The following is a 20599-nucleotide window of genomic DNA, read 5'->3' on the forward strand; positions in this document are numbered from 1 at the left end:
ATAATCCGGTGCTGGAAAAGATGCTCGAGCCAGCACCTTGTCTAGTCCCCTCAAAGGAAGATGAAGGGGGAGTAAAGAGGGCGAAAGCGGGCCTCCATCGCCACCTATTCCAATCAAGGGAATGAGCGCCTCCATGAGGGAGGATAACCAAGGGGGAGAATTTGACATTCTCTCTCCTTGGGGAAGGAAGAGGACTACCTCTGAAGATCCGGAAACTAAAGTTTCCAAATGATAGAAGAAATCTCCGCTAGAGGGTCCTGCCTTGGAGGGTATTCTTCCCGCACAATGTCCGCGCGGGGATCAGCCCTCTACCGAGCTGTAAGTAATCAAAAAGCACTTAATAGTGAAGATATCCTACCTTACTTCTGAAGACAATAACCGATGCTTGTAAATTGTAGTCCGGATCGCAGCCCTTCTCAACAGAGTTCATCATCGGGGGATCTTCTTCCGGAGATGATGGAGAGCGAAACGCCTCCTCCGGACTCCCCAGCTCAAGAAGCGGGCGACCTTGAAGTGTCCTCGCGAAGGGTATCTCCGGATCCAATATCGCTAGAGGATAACCCTTTGGCTGCCCGGTATCCCCAGTATCCGGCTCCTGAGGAGAGCGACAGCAAGGGTCCGTACTGTGTGCGGTCGGACGCGCTGAAGGATCTTCTGGGGGAAGCTGTCATCTCGGAAGTGCATCGTACGCTAATGGGTACGGTAATTGAAAGGATTTCAACTGCCGAAAGCGGTTTTCATGAAGCTTTTATGAGTCTGCTGAAAGGTTTCGAGGTACGTAAAATAATGTATGCCTTTAATAGTATCGCATACATTAGGTCCGCCTATGCAGATAGTAGCCCCTGAGACTCTGGTTGTCGTTGAAAACGGCGGCAAACAGAGGATCATAGTCCCAGGTAATAACCAGACCGCCTTTATGTGCAGGTGGTTGAAGCTCCGGTGGCTAGCTAGACTGATGGGTTTGCCAAACTAAAGCGGCAACTGGATGCGGTAGATGCTGACATCATGCTTGTCAACAGGTGGCTTGACGAGGCACAGGGTGTAACGCCCTCGATGCGGCTATATCTCCCACGTGTTGAAGCACGACTTAGAGGCATAACCGCATTGAAAGGAATGTCGCAAGTGAGGTAATCTTCACACAACCCATGTAATACATAAGGGAAAGAGTTACATAGTTGGCTTACAATCGCCACTTCACACAAATACATGAATAAAACATTGCATCAACCAGATACAATCAAGGTCCAACTACGGAACCCAAAATAAAAGAAGACTACCCCAAATGCTACACAGATCCCCGGTCGACCCCAACTGGGCTCCACTACTGATCAACTAGAACGAAACAACACAAAGGACAAGATCTTCATCGATCACCTCCTCGAGCTCGGTTGCGTCATCTGCACGGTCCGACGGCACCTGCAAGCTGGTTTTGGAAGTAACTATGAGTCATGGGGACTCAGCAATCTCACACCCTCGCGATCAAGACTATTTAAGCTTATGGGTAAGGTAAAGGTATGAGGTGGAGCTGCAGCAAGCGACTAGCATATATGGTGGCTAACATATTCGCAAAAGAGAGCGAGAAGAGAAGGCAAAGCACGAACGAAGAACTATGATCAAGAAGTGATCCTAGAATAACCTACGTCAAACATAACTCCAACACCGTGTTCACTTCCCGGACACCGCCGGAAAGAGACCATCACGATAACAGACGCGGTTGATGTATTTTAATTAAGGTCAACTTCAGGTTTTCTACAACCGGACGTTAACAAATTCCCATCTGCCCATAACCATGGGCACGGCTTTCAAAAGTTCAAATCCCTGCAGGGGTGTCCCAACTTAGCCCACCACAAGCTCTCACAGTCAACGAAGGATATTCCTTCTAGCGGAAAGGCCCGATCAGACTCGGAATCCTGGTTACAAGACATTTCGACAATGGTAAAACAAATCCAGCAACACCGCCCGAATGTGCCGACAAATCCCGATAGGAGCTGCACATATCTCGTTCTCAGGGCACACTCAGATGAGACTAGCTACGAGTAAAACCAACCCTCAAGTTTCCCCGAGGTGGCCCCGCGGGCAGCTCAGTTCGGACCAACACTCAAAGGAGCACTAGCCCGGGGGGTTAAAATAAAGATGACCCTCGGGAGCGCGACTCCCAAGGGAAAAGTAGGTGGTGGTGAGGCAAATGTTAAAACCAAGGTTGGGCATTGCTGGAAGAGTTTTATTCAAGGCGAACTGTCAAGGGGTTCCCATTATTACCCAACCGCGTAAGGAACGCAAAATCCAGGAACATAACACCGATATGACGGAAACTAGGGGGGGCAAGAGTGGAACAAAACACCAGGCATAAGGCCGAGGCTTCCACCCTTTACCAAGTATATAGATGCATTAATTAAATAAGAGATATTGTGATATCCCAACAAGTAAACAGGTTCCAACAAGGAACAACATCTCCATGTTCCAACAAGGAACAAACTTCAATCTTCACCTGCAACTAACAACGCTATAAGAGGGGCTGAGCAAAGCGGTAACATAGCCAAACAACGGTTTGCTAGGACAAGGTGGGTTAGAGGCTTGGTTCAACCATATGGGAGGCATGATAAGCAAATGGTAGGTATCGCAACATAGGCATAGCAAAAGAGCGAGCAACTAGCAAGCAAAGATAGAAGTGATTTCGAGGATATGGTCATCTTGCCTGAAAACCCGCAAGGAAGAAGAACGAGTCCATGAAGAAGAAAAATGGACGTAGATGAATGGGTCCTCACAAACGCGACGTTATCGAAACCAACCCGAAGAAGCAACACCGGAAAGAAGCAAACAATCATGGTAAACAACCACCACATAATCATGGCATGATGCACAATCAAGTATGATGCATGTCCGGTTTAATGAAGCATGGCATGGCAAAGTGCACAAACAATCCTACAAATTAAGTGGAGCACAATATGCAACGGAGTTGCATATTGACGAACCACCACGTGACTTATTTAGTTCGATCTTGTTTATGTACCCAACAATATTCAATGTTGTTAAACATGGCAAGAGGGTGAAACAAATGAAAACTACCTATCTAGGCAAGTTTAAATGAGGCCGGAACAACAAACAACAAGTCCGGAAAAATCCTCATATGCATATTTTAGGTTTGGTGCTGTTCTGCCCTAAACATAATTTTAGAGTTGTTAAACATGCAAAGCAAGTACACCATGATAAACTAGGCAAAATTCTACCCCATATACATATAGAGATTATTAAATTCGGAGTTACGGTTATTTAGTTATGAATTAAGTCATTTTAGCATGGCATAGGAGCAAAATATATGCAAACATCATCTTAAACATTTTTAACATGGATGAAAGTTGCATATTATTAAACTAGCCAAAAATCTAAGCAACTTTAATATATAATTTATTTAGATCCGATGCACGGTTGTGAAGTTATTAAATGCATGATCAACAAGGGCTTTTCTATAAAACAGTCGTCTCTGGAATAAAAGACAAAATCGAAGATCTGAAAAAATATATGCTGGGCCGAATCTGCATCCTAGCCCAACAGTTGCAGGGGCACTGGAGGCTCACAATGGGCCTCGGCCTATTCGGTGGAGGAGGGAGAACCGCAGGGCACGCAGCTGGGCTTTTGATCCCACCCGACGAACTCTTGTTGATGCGGCGCAGTCAACGGGGGAGTTGACCCCGTTGTCCTCCTCTCGAACAAAGGCAGCACGTAACTTGGACGAGCGCTCCTGCTCGAAGAAGTGGAAACAGAGGTCAGCGGGGCTGCGGGCTTGGCGCAGCGCTGGGCTGCGCGTGGAGACCGGAACGAGGCGAGCTGGGCCTTGGCGCGGATCTGGCTCAAGGGGAAGTGAAGCAGGTCGACGAAGCAGAGGATCGAGCGGGCCGCGCTTTGCCTTGGAGCAGGACGATGGCGGCGGCCTAGCGCGTCTGCGGCGAGGTTCAGTGCGCGGGATGGCTCGGGAGGCGGATCCGCAATGGTGGAGGTCGGGGACGGCTCGTTCTGGCCGGAGGCGAGACCATGGGCGGTGCTGTCAGTTCCTGGCGACGTTGGGGTTGCTGGTCGGCGGCTCGGCATCAGAGGTCCATGCTTCGGGTGCCCCTGGCGGCTCGCTGGTTCGAGTCCCTGAAGACAGAGAGGGAGAGATCATGAGAGGGAGGAGACCGCAATGGGGGAAAGGAAAAAGAGGAGGGGCGCGAGGTAGAGAGGAAATCTGCTCCGGCGAGCTAGCGTATAGAGGGGGCGGGGATCAGGCGTTGGATCGGGGCTGGGGAACTCCTCACTCTCGGGAACGAGAGGAGCGGGAGGCTGTGTGCGGGTTGGTGGGGCATGGAAGGCAATGAAGATCCGGAGCGGTTGGTCGGTGGATGGATGCATCGTGAGGATCCCAAGGTGGGAGAGGAGTGGCGGCGGGGAGAAGGATTGGATGGGACAGCCCTCCTAGGATCTAGGGTTAGTCTAGTTATATAGTGAGTGAGTTAGATTAGGGGCGATCTCGTCCCTTTGATCGTAATCGGGTGGTCGAGAAAAAATATGTTAGGAAGTCCAATTAACAAAACTGAGACGTTTTGTAGATGTTTGGGGATGATCCGGACACAACGGTAACGACTGTCCGGGTCGGGTCCGGGACAGATTTCGGACGCACGCAGGAGGGGGTTTGATGCACTGAGCAGAGAGGGTTTCAGACCGTGCGATCGCATCGGACAAATCCGGAAGAAAAGAGGGGAAGGAGGATGGACTAGGTGGGCTGTGGCGAGACTGCAAGGGGGAGAAGAGAGAGAGAGGGCCCGGCAACTGTTTCCGGAGACCGAAAACATCCGACGTTAGACCGACTATAATGTCGCTATAGTTATCCGTTGGGCTATCAAACGAACTCCGAATGCGATGAAACTTGGCAGGCCGCCTACCTACAACATAACTACACCACATGCCAACTTTCAACCCATTCCGAGAACATTTTTCGGCCACTTATCAAATAATATTTCGGACGTGCCGCGGGCGCATGCAAGTGTGTCCGGGCTCAGAACGGACAATGGACGAAACTGGGGAAACCCGGATGAATGCAAGTTTTGAAAACATGATGATGCAATGCATATGATGACATGACAAGATGCAACACGCAAGCGAATGACAAGGCAACAAAAGCGAATACCTGGAGGACACTTGGCACATCGGTCTCGGGGCGTCACAACACTCCACCACTACGAGAGGATCTCGTCCCGAGATCTAGAATGGCACCGGAGGGAAAACGGAAAAGAAAGAGAAGAGGTAAAGCTAAGTTGCTTCTTTTACAAACGAGTGAAACCAAAGAACCTTGAAAAGTTAAACCATCTCGAGAAAAGGACACAACGGAGATGATCGAAGTTGAAAATACTCTGTTAAGAAAGAGGAAAAGAAAGAACCGATTTTTGGTAGCACTTCGGTTGAAAAAGAGAATGAAAGACTTGATAAAATGAAAGAGCTTGAGCAAAAGGACACAACACCCCGGTTAGATAGGATAAGCATGAAAAGAACATGATCTTTGATGAAACGAGATGATGGGTTGAAAAGAGCAACATCATAATGCCTCCGGATGAAAGAATCAATGGTAGATCATCGGAACAAAAGAATGGAGAAGAAAATGACAACTCCTACCACAAATGAACTTGGAAAGCATCCTTAGGAGAGGGGTCGAACGGAGTTGTTGGAAACCCAACAACGAAAAGATAGGCTTGAAGTGGGCTTATGGAAAACATCTGAAAACCAAGAGGTGAAAATCTGCCACTAACAGAAATGATAGATTGGATTGATAACAACAAGGAGATGAGAAACTTATTTCACCGGGAGGATAAAAGAAGAACTTGGGTCATTTATGAGCACCATAAATAGCAACAATCCTTAGGGAAAGCTTTAGGTGAAAGATGACCCAAGATAAATCCAATGAAGAGATTGATGGATTTAAGATATCTCATTCTTGACAACATGTGAATCATGAAACACACAAAAAATGTCAAAATGACATAATACCACCTCAAAATATAAGATAAAGCGAATTGGACTTTGAGATGCAATATGAAGAATGCTTGAGCTCCTCTGAAAAGAATGTTGATGAACACTTCGAGAAGATTTAAACCTTGATGAACCATCATGTAGAACCTTCATGAAGAACTCCGTTAAACAAAACAATGGTCAAACGGAAGGAAAGAGAAGTTGAAAACACCAGGTGAATCCTTGCAATAATTTAGATGGAGCTATGCGATGAGATAATTGAGAGAGCTTGGAACTCCGGAAAAGAAAGATGAGCTATTGAAACCAAGAATTTGATGAGCCTCCAGAATAGGGAATTGAGTTCACTCGATGAAGCAAGAATAAGAATTACATTATGCTTATCCTTCACCATGGATTTGGCATATTACTTATTCTTGTAGACGGGATTAAGAAGATATAACCTAAACTTGAGAAGGTCATCAATGAACCACTGGTAGGATTGAAAACAACGAATGAATTGATATGACCACCATGGAAGAGTATCTTTAGAAAACCACTGTAAGAATTTGGAACGATCAAAGGAAAGATATCGAAGCACCAGGGAGAATTAGCAAAAGAACGAAGATGTTTGAGACAATCTAGATACATGAGAACAAAGAGATCGTGAATTGATTAGAGAAAAACTTGATGCACCGGTAAGATTGGAGAATGACAACTGAAAGCTGAGAATGAATACACCTGAATTGATGGACTCCGGATAATCAAACTAAGAAGACTCTTGAATTGCTTCGGATAGGTGAAAAGAATTCTCACAATCAAACAACTATGAGAGGATGGCCTCGAACTAGAACCAAAAATCTCTGAGAGAACGGATAGGATATGGAGGAAAAACTCTTTTTCGGTCTTCAAATACAGAGAATGATGACGAGAAACAACACCAAGAATTGTAGAGGCACTCCGGAATGAAGAATGGAAAAGTTGAGCCAACGATGAAAAGAATTTGAAAGATCTTGGAGAAATACATATGACTGATGATGAATCATTCTTACGTCAAACTTTAAAATAATTTGAGGATAGCTCCGGGAAAATAAGAAGAGTCAGGTAAGATCCTGGGAAAAGACCTGTGGGTTAGGGCCCACTCAAAAGAAACACCGTTGAAATGATTTAAAAGAGAGGTTGCACCGGTTGAATTAAAAGGCTTAAATGATATAACATCCTCAAAAGAGTTTGAACGAAAACAGAATCGAAACACGAATCTTCGAGATATCTTGAGCACTCCGGAACAATTGAATAGAGAGAGGTGAACAGTTAAAAGAGTCTTCGGTAAGGACTTCGAACATGGAAAAACATGTGAAAGAAAGAAAAAGATATGATCAACACCGAAAGCTTGCATTGAATCCACCGCTGAAGGAAAAGGATGAAGAATATTGAACTTGAATCTTTGTTACAATCTTCCTGAGAATCACCGGATAAGAACATAGAAAGGAAAGAATGAAGAGACTTCACATCAATAAGATGGATACTTGATTAATAAATCTGAGTCCTTGAAGAAAACAAAGGGTGGGTGGGCGGGAAAAACAAAGGCAACTTGGAGACGGATGAAACAAACACCGTTGAGAAGAACTGATACTTGATCTTGCGGATGTTGAAATGATCGGATCCACTTGAAGAGAAACACACCGGTTGAACAGGATTTACATGACAATCTCGATTATCAAGAAGGATTAGTATTCACATTGGAGTATGAGAACACCGCTTAGGAACAGGTATGGAATCAACATTTGACTTCGAAGCAACTCGAATACCACAACTCACAACAAAACAAAGAATTGGCTTGCAGAATAAGCCGGAACAAACATATGATAGAGATTTCATCCGAAGTTATCGTGGTGGGGCCTACACGGGCTCGATCGTACAACACCATCATGTACAAGGTAGTGCACATGACATACAAAGCGTCCCCGAGTTGGCATAGCCAAGGACTCTTTAAGACACAACAAGACCACTGCAAACCAACTGTGGATAGGCGGAGCACTAGACCTCGGACCCCAATTTCATATCACACATCTGTCCGAAAGATATCCTAAGAGCTACTTGAATTCCCACTTATAAACTCCCAAAATTTTCCGGTTATGCAATCAGGTGTTGGGGATACAGGGGAAGCATAATATCTCACCCAAACTAGCAAATCCTACATCCAGCTGTATCCGTCCTTCAACACATAACCAAGAAACCTTCGGAAATCGTCTACCTCAACCTTCGAAAAGCATCCGTTATACGAGTTATGGCAATACTCCCGAACTCCCGCCCCAGTACTAGGTGGCGTCGAGGTTATCTCACCAACAACTGCATAAAAGAGTTTTTCGATGTCGGCGAACTAGACTCAGGTATTCCAGAACTGCAACGATAAAATTGTGATGACAACACCTTGGAGCTCAACTCCCCGGGACACTGCCACAACCCCTAAATGACAGGAGGCACCAAGAACAATGTTCTTGTCACAAATCGATCAGAACGATTCCAGGATACCCGCGTGATCCTAAATTTTTTTTAGTGAAATTTGAGAAGAGAAGAGTCAAAACTCTACATCAGGATGCCTCACCAGAGCGACGAAGGGACTGGGGAGTAAAAAGAATTCCTAACTCTCCGATATATATAATTCTTAAAAGACTCAAAACATTTTTCTACACTCAACTCGTCCGCTAATTCGATCAAGCAATGGGGCTCCTAAGGTCGGGGAAGGCTCTGATACCAACTTGTAATGCCCTCGATGCGGCTATATCTCCCACGTGTCGAAGCATGACTTAGAGGCATAACCGCATTGAAAGCAATGTCGCAAGTGAGGTAATCTTCACACAACCCATGTAATACATAAGGGAAAAGAGTTACATAGTTGGCTTACAATCGCCACTTCACACAAATACATGAATAAAAACATTACATCAACCAGATACAATCAAGGTCCAACTACGGAACCCAAAATAAAAGAAGACTACCCCAAATGCTACACAGATCCCCAGTTGACCCCAACTGGGCTCCACTACTGATCAACTAGAACGAAACAACACAAAGGACAAGATCTTCATCGATCTCCTCCTCGAGCTCGATTGCGTCATCTGCACGGTCCAACGGCACCTGCAAGCTGGTTTTGGAAGTAACTGTGAGTCACAGGGACTCAGCAATCTCACACCCTCGCGATCAAGACTATTTAAGCTTATGGGTAAGGTAAAGGTATGAGGTGGAGCTGCAGCAAGCGACTAGCATATATGGTGGCTAACATATTCGCAAAAGAGAGCGAGAAGAGAAGGCAAAGCACGAACGAAGAACTATGATCAAGAAGTGATCCTAGAACAACCTACATCAAACATAACACCAACACCGTGTTCACTTCCCGGACACCGCCGGAAAGAGACCATCACGATAACACACGCGGTTGATGTATTTTAATTAAGGTCAACTTCAGGTTTTCTACAACCGGACGTTAACAAATTCCCATCTGCCCATAACCATGGGCACGGCTTTTGATAGTTCAAATCCCTGCAGGGGTGTCCCAACTTAGCCCACCACAAGCTCTCACGGTCAACGAAGGATATTCTTTCTAGCGGTAAGGCCCGATCAGACTCGGAATCCCGGTTACAAGACATTTCGACAATGGTAAAACAAATCCAGCAACACCGCCCGAATGTGCCGACAAATCCCGATAGGAGCTGCACATATCTCGTTCTCAGGGCACACTCAGATGAGACTAGCTACAAGTAAAACCAACCCTCAAGTTTCCCCGAGGTGGCTCCGCAGGCAGCTCAGTTCGGACCAACACTCAAAGGAGCACTGGCCCAGGGTGGTTAAAATAAAGATGACCCTCGGGAGCGCGACTCCCAAGGGAAAAGTAGGTGGTGGTGAGGCAAATGGTAATACCAAGGTTGGGCATTGCTGGAAGAGTTTTATTCAAGGAAAACTGTCAAGGCGTTCCCATTATTACCAAACCGCGTAAGGAACGCAAAATCCGGGAACATAACACCGATATGATGGAAACTTGGGGGCAAGACTGGAAAAAAACACCAGGCATAAGGCCGATCCTTCCACCCTTTACCAAGTATATAGATGCATTAATTAAATAAGAGATATTGTGATATCCCAACAAGTAAACATGTTCCAACAAGGAACAACATCTCCATGTTCCAACAAGGAACAAACTTCGATCTTCACCTGCAACTAACAACGCTATAAGAGGGGCTGAGCAAAGCGGTAACATAGCCAAACAACGGTTTGCTAGGACAAGGTGGGTTAGAGGCTTGGTTCAACCATATGGGAGGCATGATAAGCAAGTGGTAGGTATCACAGCATAGGCATAGCAAAAGAGCGAGCAACTAGCAAGCAAAGATAGAAGTGATTTCGAGGGTATGGTCATCTTGCCTGAAAACCCGCAAGGAAGAAGAACGAGTCAATGAAGAAGACAAATGGACGTAGACGAACGGGTCCTCACAAACGCGACGTTATCGGAACCATCCCGAAGAAGCAACACCGGAAAGAAGCAAACAATCATGGTAAACAACCACCACATAATCATGGCATGATGCACAATCAAGTATGATGCATGTCCGGTTTAATGAAGCATGGCATGGCAAAGTGCACAAACAATCCTACAAATTAAGTGGAGCACAATATGCAACGGAGTTGCATATTGACGAAACACCACGTGACTTATTTAGTTCAATATTGTTTATGTACCCAACAATATTCAATGTTGTTAAACATGGCAAGAGGGTGAAGCAAATGAAAACTACCTATCTAGGCAAGTTTAAATGAGGCCGGAACAACAAACAACAAGTCCGGAAAAATCCTCATATGCATATTTTAGGTTTGGTGCTGTTCTGCTCTAAACACAATTTTAGAGTTGTTAAACATGCAAAGCAAGTACACCATGATAAACTAGGCAAAATTCTAACCCATATACATATAGAGATTATTAAATTCGGAGTTACGGTTATTTAGTTATGAATTAAGTCATTTTAGCATGGCATAGGAGCAAAATATATGCAAAAATCATCTTAAACATTTTTAACATGGATGAAAGTTGCATATTATTAAACTAGCCAAAAATCTAAGCAACTTTCATATATAATATATTTAGATCCGATGCACGGTTGTGAAGTTATTAAATGCATGATCAACAAGGGCTTTTCTATAAAACAGTCGTCTCTGGAATAAAAGACAAAATCGCAGATCTAAAAAATATATACGCTAGGCCGAATCTGCATCCTGGCCCAACGGTTGCAGGGCACTAGAGGCTCACCATGGGCCTCGGCCCATTCGGTGGAGAAGGGAGAACCGCAGGGCGCGCAGCTGGGCTTTTGATCCCACCCGACGAACTCTTGTGGATGCGGCGTAGTCAACGGGGGAGTTGACCCCGTCGTCCTCCTCTCGAACAAAGGCAGCACGTAACTTGGACGAGCGCTCCTGCTCGAAGAAGTGGAAGCAGAGGTCAGCGGGGCTGCGGGCTTGGCGCGGCGCTGGGCTGCGCGTGGAGACCGGATCAAGGCGATCTGGGCCTTGGCGCGGATCTGGCTCAAGGGGAAGTGAAGCAGGTCGACGAAGCAGAGGATCGAGCGGGCCGCGCTTCGCCTTGGAGCAGGACGACGGCGGCGGCCTAGCGCGTCTCCGGCGAGGTTCAGCGCGCGGGATGGCTGGGGAGGCGGATCCGCAGCGGTGGAGGTCGGGGACGGCCCGTTCTGGCCGAAGGCGAGACCATGGGCGACGCTGTCAGTTCCTGGCGACGTCGGGGTTGCTGGTCGGCGGCTCGGCATCGGAGGTCCATGCTTCGGGTGCCCCTGGCGGCTCGCTGGTTCGAGTCCCTAAAGACAGAGAGGGAGAGATCATGAGAGGGAGGAGACCGCAACGGGGGAAAGGAAAAAAGAGGAGGGGCATCAGGTAGAGAGGAAATCTTCTCCGGCGAGCTAGTGTATAGAGGGGGCGGGGATCAGGCGCTGGATCGGGGCCGGGGAACTCCTCGCTCTCGGGAACGAGAGGAGCGGAAGGCTGTGTGCTGGTTGGTGGGGCACGGAAGGCAATGAAGATCAGGAGCGGCTGGTTGGTGGATGGATGCATCATGATGATCACAAGGTGGGAGAGGAGTGGCAGCAGGGAGAAGGATTGGATGGGACAGTCCTCCTAGGATCTAGGGTTAGACTAGTTATATAGTGAGTGAGTTAGATTAGGGGCGATCTCCTCCCTTCGATCGTAATCAGGCGGTCAAGAAAAAATATGTTAGGAAGTCCAATTAACAAAATGGAGACGTTTTGTAGATGTTTGGGGATGATTCGGACACAACGGTAACGACTGTCTGGGTCGGGTCCAGGACAGATTTCGGACACGCGCGGGAGGGGGTTTGATGCACTCAGCAGAGAGGGTTTCGGACGGTGCGATCGCATTACACAACTCCGGAAGCAAAGAGGGGATGGAGGATGGACTAGGTGGGCTGTGGCGAGACTGCAAGGGGGAGAAGAGAGAGAGAGGGCCCGACAACTGTTTCCGAAGACCGAAAACATCCGACGTTAGACCGACTATAATGTCGCTATAGTTATCCGTTGGGCTATCAAACGAACTCCGAATGCGATGAGACTTGGCAGGCCGCCTACCTACAACATAACAACACCACATGCCAACTTTCAACCCATTCCGATAACATTTTTCGGCCACTTATAAAATAATATTTCGGACATGCCGCGAGCGCTTGCAAGTGTGTCCGGGCTCAGAACGGACAACAGACGAAACTGGGGAAACCCGGACGAATGCAAGTTTTGAAAACATGATGATGTAATGCATATGATGACATGACAAGATGCAACACGCAAGCGAATGACAAGGCAACGACAGCGAATACCTGGAGGACACCTGGCACATCGGTCTCGGGGCGTCACACAGGGTGAGTGATTTTTCTGGTGATCGTCACATAATAAGAGCAGCATGATGCCAGTATCTTTAATATGTTGTGACTGCAGATGGAGCGGCCACCGTGGAAACCCTTCGGGTGGAGCTTGCCCGAGCCAAGGAGCAATCAAGGAGTAGCAATTCGGCCGCTTTACAGGCGGCCGAAGAGTTAAGTGCCGAACAGGCCGCACATTGCGAGAGCAATGAAAAAATTGCCAAGATGGCCGTGGAGTTAAAAGATGCTGCTGACCGTTACCGGCTTCTTGAAGAGGAAAACCGGGCGAAGGCGACGGACCTGGAGAAGGCCCGGCTGGCTGCCAAGGAAGCCCGCTCCAAAATTAGAGTGACAAAGGAGGAGCTGAATCAAGCTGCAGATATCGTGTCTGGGAAGCCCTTCTTGTTGCGGACTAACTTTGGAGATCCGAAGTATGCTCCTCTGGACCGGCTATGGAGTTCTGCGGATGCGTACATGGATTTGGCTGCAAGTACTGCTGATGCAGCCGAGTACTTCAAGGATCAGAAAGGTCCCGAGGTGGAAAAGTTGTTCTGGTCATAGTTTCACGCTCCAGTCCATCCGCTGTTGCTGAATGAGCGATTGACCGGTTGGGCCGAGCTCCATAGGTTGTCCGGACTTGCCATGAGGTCTGTTGTGGATCACCTGTGGCCGGGAGGGCCAAGGCCGAGTAGCTACTTTAGCTTAGTGCAACAATTCCTTGAAGTTGTGCCACGCATCGATTCTGTAAAGAGATCAGCATGCATAGAAGGTGCGCGGATGGCCCTTGCCCGTGTCAAAACATATAGGGTGGAGATGGATGCCACCACTGTTGCGGCACAGGGTTCAGCCATAGGCCGAGTGGCTGCCGAGCACTACTTTGAAGAAGTTTTTGAAGGCGCTCGTTCGATAGAGGCTCAGTGCTCGAAGAATATTATGTTTGAGGGACATGTATTCCCATTGTAAAAACAATGTTTTATTGAATTTATCAAGGTTGTATTTATACTTTTGCCCGAAAGTACTATGATGGCAGTCGTCGGCTTCAGCCGCCATGCATATAATGCGGGGGTGTTCGCAGAAGACGCATGCTCACACTTGATCCAACATCTTGGTCCATTAAGGTGGTGATAGCGCAGCAAACTAGGCAATCGGACTATAATGCTTTAACACTTTCACTTAGCCAGAGGAGTTTGACAGTGGGGCTACTATACAGCCCCTGGTGGCTCCGCTCTCATCTGAATTCGGGGTGCGTACATGCATGACCGGGAAATGTCCTTTCGTTAAGGCAGAGGAATCCCGAAGATTCCGCTAGGACATCAAGTGGTTGACCAGTCTCACGCTATATCATGACAGTCAGTTTTCGGCTTTCTCTACTGAGGTGCTCATCCGGATGAACTAGGGCACAATCGCAGTAGTTCTCCTGGTGTCGCCTTAGCCGATAGAGCGGAACGTAAGGCAGCAAAACACAGGAGCCGGGCAAACCCAACATTTGACCCAAGACATGATTCGGAGCTGATGCATATAAGGCCAAACTCGCGAAGCCAAACACTCCCTAAGGTATTCGGTCTTTATGGTGTAAACCGGGCTTAAGCAGTGCCCTTTGTAATAAGCCCCTTGTGTCTAGGTACATGCAATATTCTGACATGGCCACATGCCAATACGTCAGCATCCTTCTCAATTGTACTGAGAGTCCAGGGGATGTGTATCAACAAGAGACAGTGAAAAAGGTTTACGCAGGGTCTTAATCAAAAAAGAATCCTTGGAACACGTCACTGCTGCACGTCTGCTCCTGTGTCTCCGTTGTGCCGTATCCTGGACGGGTGTAGCACGATAGTCATCTATAAAAGAGAGGAACTTAGTTGAAAAGTTGTCATGCAAAAAAGGTAGGTTATACTAAATAAACCATGTACAGTTCAAGATGAGTAAAGTTGAGCCTAATTGCCACTTGTTTGCACGCGTTGAGCCCCTTGTATTGTAATAGGGGTATAGCCATCAAACCTGTATCCATTACATATAGCTGCGCCGGACTCGTCTAACCGCGTCCATGGTCTTAACGACCTGGCAGATGCTTTAGTTGGTGAGGCCATTTAGTGTGCGGCTGCCAAGGCAGCCGCACGATCTTCCGCGTGCAAGGAACGCTCAATTTTTCCATTTACTGTAATGATGCCGCGTGGACCAGTCATCTTAAGCATCAGGGAAGCATAATGCGGTATTGCGTTAAAGCGAGCGAAAGCTTCGCGTCCGAGTAGTGCTTGATAGCCACTTTGGAACGGAGCGATGTGGAAGGTTAACTGGTCGCTGCGGAAGTTATCGGGAGAGCCGAATATAACCTCTAGTAGCAGGGATCCCGTGCAATGGGCTTCTGAGCCTAGCGTTACTCCTTTAAATGTAGTATTGTTGCAGCTAATTTTTGTTGGGTCTATCCCCATTTTGTGGACTGTGTCCTGATATATCAGGTTTAGACTACTGCCACCGTCCATCAGGACTCGTGTGAAGTGATATCCGTCAATTATTGGGTCTAATACCAAGGCAGCCCATCCTGCACGGTAGATACTTGCCGAGTAATCCCGATGGTCGAAGGTGATCGGTTGGGACGACCAGTGGCAGAACTCCGTGGTGATAGGCCCTGGGGCATGTGTCTCTAGGAGTGCCGCTTTGTTTCTCCCCTTTGTCACGTGTAACACGTTTACTGTTTTGACTTCTGGTGGGAATTTCTTCTATTCCCTAGTGCTTTGCTTGCGAGGCTCGTCCTCGTCTTCGCTTGGTGTATCCTGCCCCTTATGTTCGGCGTTGAGCTTGCCGGACTGCTTGAAGACCCCACATTCTCTATGGGTATGATTTGCAAGTTTATCGGGGGTGCTATGGATCTGACATATTTGGTACAGAATCTTGTTTAGGCTGGACAGTTTGTCTCTGTTTCCTTTGGAGGGCAGCTTTTGCTAACCTGGCCGAGAGCTTATGAATCCGGCGTTTACCACCGTGCTCTTCGGGTTGTCTTCTATATTTCGGCGCTTGTTTTTGCTGTGTCGTGATTTCCCATTTCTGTCCCTGACTTCGGATGTACTTGGGTCGCTGGTGCTGCATCGGGCTAACCAGCTACCCTCGCCCACGCAAAAGCGGGTCATGAGGCTTGTTAATGCTGCCATTGTTCTCGGATTTTCTTGGCCGAGGTGTTTGGCAAGCCATTCGTCTCGAACGCTGTGCTTGAAAGCTGCTAAGGCTTCAGCGTCCGGCAGTCGACTATTTGGTTCTTTTTAGTGAGGAACCTGTTCCAAAGCTTTCGGGCTGACTCTCCGAGCTGTTGAGTTATATGACTTAAATCGTCTACATCCGGTGGTCGGACATAGGTCCCTTGAAAATTTGCCCGAAAGGCGTCTTCGAGCTCTTCCCAGCTTCGAATGGAGTTTTCGGGGAGGCTTTTAAGCCAGTGCCGAGCTGGCCCTTTGAGCTTGAGGGGTAAGTACTTTATGGCGTGGAGATTGTCTCCTCGAGCCATATGGATATGGAGGATGTAGTCCTCAACCCAGACCCTAGGGTCTGTCGTTCCGTCATACGCCTCTATGTTTACGGGTTTGAGTCCCTCTGTAAATTCATGGTCCAACACCTCATCGGTGAAACATAAGGGGTGTGCGGCACCCCTGTATTTGGGTGTACCATGGTGTTGGGATGTTTGTTGTGTTGCATTGCATGCTGGAGCGCGCTTGTGTGGCCTGTAGATGGATCTGGTCGCGCCGTCCTTTTGATGCGAGCCCTCGCGTGGATCGCGTACTGGCTTATGTGCAGCGTCGTTTGCCGCTCTATGTTGCTCACGAGGTCGTCTATCCGACCGGATGGCCGTTTTGTTTTTTGGTTGCGGGGGATCTAAGGCCTCCTCATCAAATTCAGGTAGCAACTTTCTCTTCGGGTAGCTCTTGGTGTGGCGATTACCACCGTACTTCGCTGTAGTGTTGAGTACTTCACTCCATCTGATTCCGAGCGTGTCTTGTGCAGCCCTGAGCCTTTGCTTCTGCTTTTTCAGACTACTCGTAGTGTCAACAAGCCTTTGATGGGAATTCTGTTGCTCCGGGTGCCTGTCCGGTGTGATGTCGTCCGGACTGTTATCTTCGATGGAGTCGGGTTGTTCGGTTTGATTCTCCGTGTTGCCGTGGTTGGGCAATGGTTCACCTGCTCTATCGCTGGGTCTATGTGATCGTTGTTTCTGCCGAGGCGGGATTTGGATCGGCGCTTACGCCGCCGCTTTGACTGCTTCTCGAGGGAACAATCCTTCGCTGCGTCCTTCCGTTCCTCGTCGTCGTTTTCTTTGGGTGTGTCCACCATGTATACATCATATGATGAAGTGGGCGTCCAGTGCCCTGTGGGCAGTGGTTCCTGTTCGTCTCCTGCATCGTCGTCCATACCGTCGATGTCTTCAGAGTCAAAGTCGAGCATGTCGATCAAATCGTCGACAGTGGCTACTAAGTAGGTGGTGGGTGGGCCGCGAATTTCTTCGTCATCCGTATCCCCATCCTGCTGAACATAGATCGGCCAGGACTCTCTTGACAGGGAGAGAGACCTTAATGAGTTCAGTATGTCGCCGAAGGGCGAGTGCTGAAAGATATCCGCGGAGGTGAACTCCATGATCGGCGCCCAGTCGGATTCGATAGGCACGAGCGCAGGCGGTTCAGAGTCCATGGCCGGGGAAGAATCCGACAGTTCGGCATCACGGCTCTCGTGAAGGGTAAGGTCGATACTCGGCTCGATCGCCGATGAGAGTGTGGCCTTCATGGCGGGGTCCATCCACCTGTCACTGGATGGCGCGATTGGCTCCCATTTGAGGGTCGGAGCGGTTGCCGGTGCGATCTCCCGAACACTGTCCGATGGTAGAGCTAGATCGTGCTCATCATGACCGTGTGGCACACTCGGCAAGGGCTCGAATCCATCGAAGATCAAGTCTCCGCGGATGTCGGCCGTGTAGTTTAAGCTTCCAAACCTGACCTGGTGGCCAGGGGCGTAACTCTCGTATCTTCATAGTCCAATAGCCCGGCCAAAGGATATAGTCCGGCTGTCCAGAGACCCCATAATCCAGGACTCCCTCAGCCATGATTTTAGATCTGAACCTATTATGTTTTCATCAATATATGAGAGTTCTTGATCCTATCTTGCAAGTCTATAGTCACCTATTATGTGTTATGATCCGTTAACCCCGAAGTGACAATAATCGGGATACTTACTGGTGATGACCGTAGTTTGAGGAGTTCATGTATTCACTATGTGTTAATGCTTTGTTCTGGTACTGTATTAAAAGGAGGCCTTAATATCCCTTAGTTTCCAATAGGACCCTGCTACCACAGGACGGTAGGACAAAAGATGTCATGCAAGTTCTTTTCCATAAGCATGTATAACTATATTCGAAATACATGCCTACATTACATTGATGAACTGGAGCTAGTTCTATGTCACCCTAGGTTATGATTGTTACATGATGAACCGCATCCGACATAATTCTCCATCACCAATCCATTGCCTACGAGCTTTCCATATATTGTTCTTCGCTTATTTACTTTTTCGTTGCTATTGCTATCATCACTACAAAATACCAAAAACATTACTTTTGCTACCGTTACCTTTTGCTACAGTTACCACTACTATCATATTAGTTTTCTACTAAATACTTTGCTACAGATATTAAGTTTCCAGGTGTGGTCGAATTGACAACTCAGCTGCTAATACTTGAGAATATTCTTTGGCTCCCCTTGTGTCAAATCAATAAATTTGGGTTGAATACTATACCCTCGAAAACTGTTGCGATCCCCTATACTTGGGGGTTATCAAGACTATTTTCTGGCGCCGTTGCCGGGGAGCATAGCTCTATTCTTTGAGTCACTTGGGATTTATCTTCTTATCATTATGAAGAACTTAAAAGATCCGAGAACTAAGATTTATCCCTCAACTACGAGGGGAGGTAAGGAACTGCCATCTAGCTCTGCACTTGATTCACCTTCTGTTTTGAGTAAGCTTGCGACACCTAAACCTGCTTCTGCTATTCTTTCTGATATGTCGCATGTTATTGATGATGCCACTTCTGCTATACATGATACTTATGATGAAACTACTTCTATGCTTGATACTACTATGCCACTTGGTGAATTTCTTGATGAACAACTTTCTAGGGCTAGAGAGAATGAAAATATTGAATCTGATAATATTGATGAAAGTGATGATGAAGACTCACCTGTTATTCCTAAGGGTTATGTTTTTGATAAAGAAGCTTATTTAGATTTTAGCTTGCAAAGATAGAGACGAGCTCAAGAGGTTATTAGCTAAATGGAAGCAGCAATCTCTTAATGCTAGAATGAACCTGACCCTGCTTTTGCTATTTCACCTATCTCTGTTACTGATAAGGATTATGAATTCTCTGTTGATCCTGATATAATTACCTTGGTTGAATCTGATCCTTTTCATGGCTATGAATCTGAAACTGTTGTGGCACATCTTACTAAATTAAATGATATAACCACCCTGTTCACTACTGATGAGAGAACTCGTTACTTTTATATCCTTAAAATATTTCCGTTCTCATTAAAGGGTGATGCTAAGATATGGTTTAATTCTCTTGATTCTGGTTGTGTGCGTAGTCCCCAGGATATGATTTATTACTTCTCTGCTAAGTATTTTCCTGCTCATAAGAAACAAGCTGCTTTAAGGGATATATATAATTTTGTGCAAATTGAAGAAGAGAGTCTCCCACAAGCTTGGGGGAGGCTTCTCAAGTTACTTAATGCTTTTCCTGATCATCCACTTAAGAAAATGAAATACTTGATATCTTTTATAATGGACTAACCGATGCCTCCAGAGATTACCTGGATAGTTGTGCTGGTTCTGTTTTCAGGAAAAGAACACCGGATGAAGCTAAAATTCTATTGAATAATATGTTGACAAATGAAAATAATTGGACACTTCCTGAGCCAGCTTCGGAGCCAATTCCTGAGCCTATTCCTAAACCAACTCCGAAGAAGAGGGGTATTCTATTTCTCAGTCCTGAAGATATGCAAGAGGCAAAGAAATCTATGAAAGAAAAAGGTATTAAAGGCGAGGATGTTAAGAATTTACCTCCTATTGAAGAAACACATGGTCTTAATTTACCACCTGTTGAAGAAACATATGATCTTATTCCTTTACCTATTGAAGAAACTCATGGTCTTGATAACCTGACACAGGTAGTAAAGGTAAATTCTCTTTATAGATATGATAAAGCTGAAATCCCATTTACTAAGTTTGCTAGCCCATGCTTAGATGAGTTTGATATATTTATGGTTAAGCAAGAAGATTTTAATGCTTATTTTGGTAGACAATTGAAATACAATTCAAATATGCTTGAACACTTGGGTGATTATATGGCTAATGTCAAAGGTAAACTTAAACTTATTAGTAAACATGCTTCTATGGTTACCTGTCAAGTAGAACAAGTACTTAAAGCTCAAAATGATTTGCTCAATGAATTGAATAGTAAGAATAATGATAATGTTGCTAGAGTTATGACTAGAGGTTGTAGAATGACTCAGGAACCTTTGTATCCTGAAGGCCACCCTAAGAGAATTGAACAAGATTCTCAGAGAAAAAATGTGGATGCACCTAGTCCTTCTAATAGGAAGAAAAAGAAAAATGATAGGACTTTGCATGCTTCTAGTGATCCTATTGTTGAAACACCTGACAATCCAAATGACA

Source organism: Triticum dicoccoides, chromosome 4A, assembly GCF_002162155.2.
Source record: "Triticum dicoccoides isolate Atlit2015 ecotype Zavitan chromosome 4A, WEW_v2.0, whole genome shotgun sequence".
NCBI lineage: Eukaryota > Viridiplantae > Streptophyta > Magnoliopsida > Poales > Poaceae > Triticum > Triticum dicoccoides.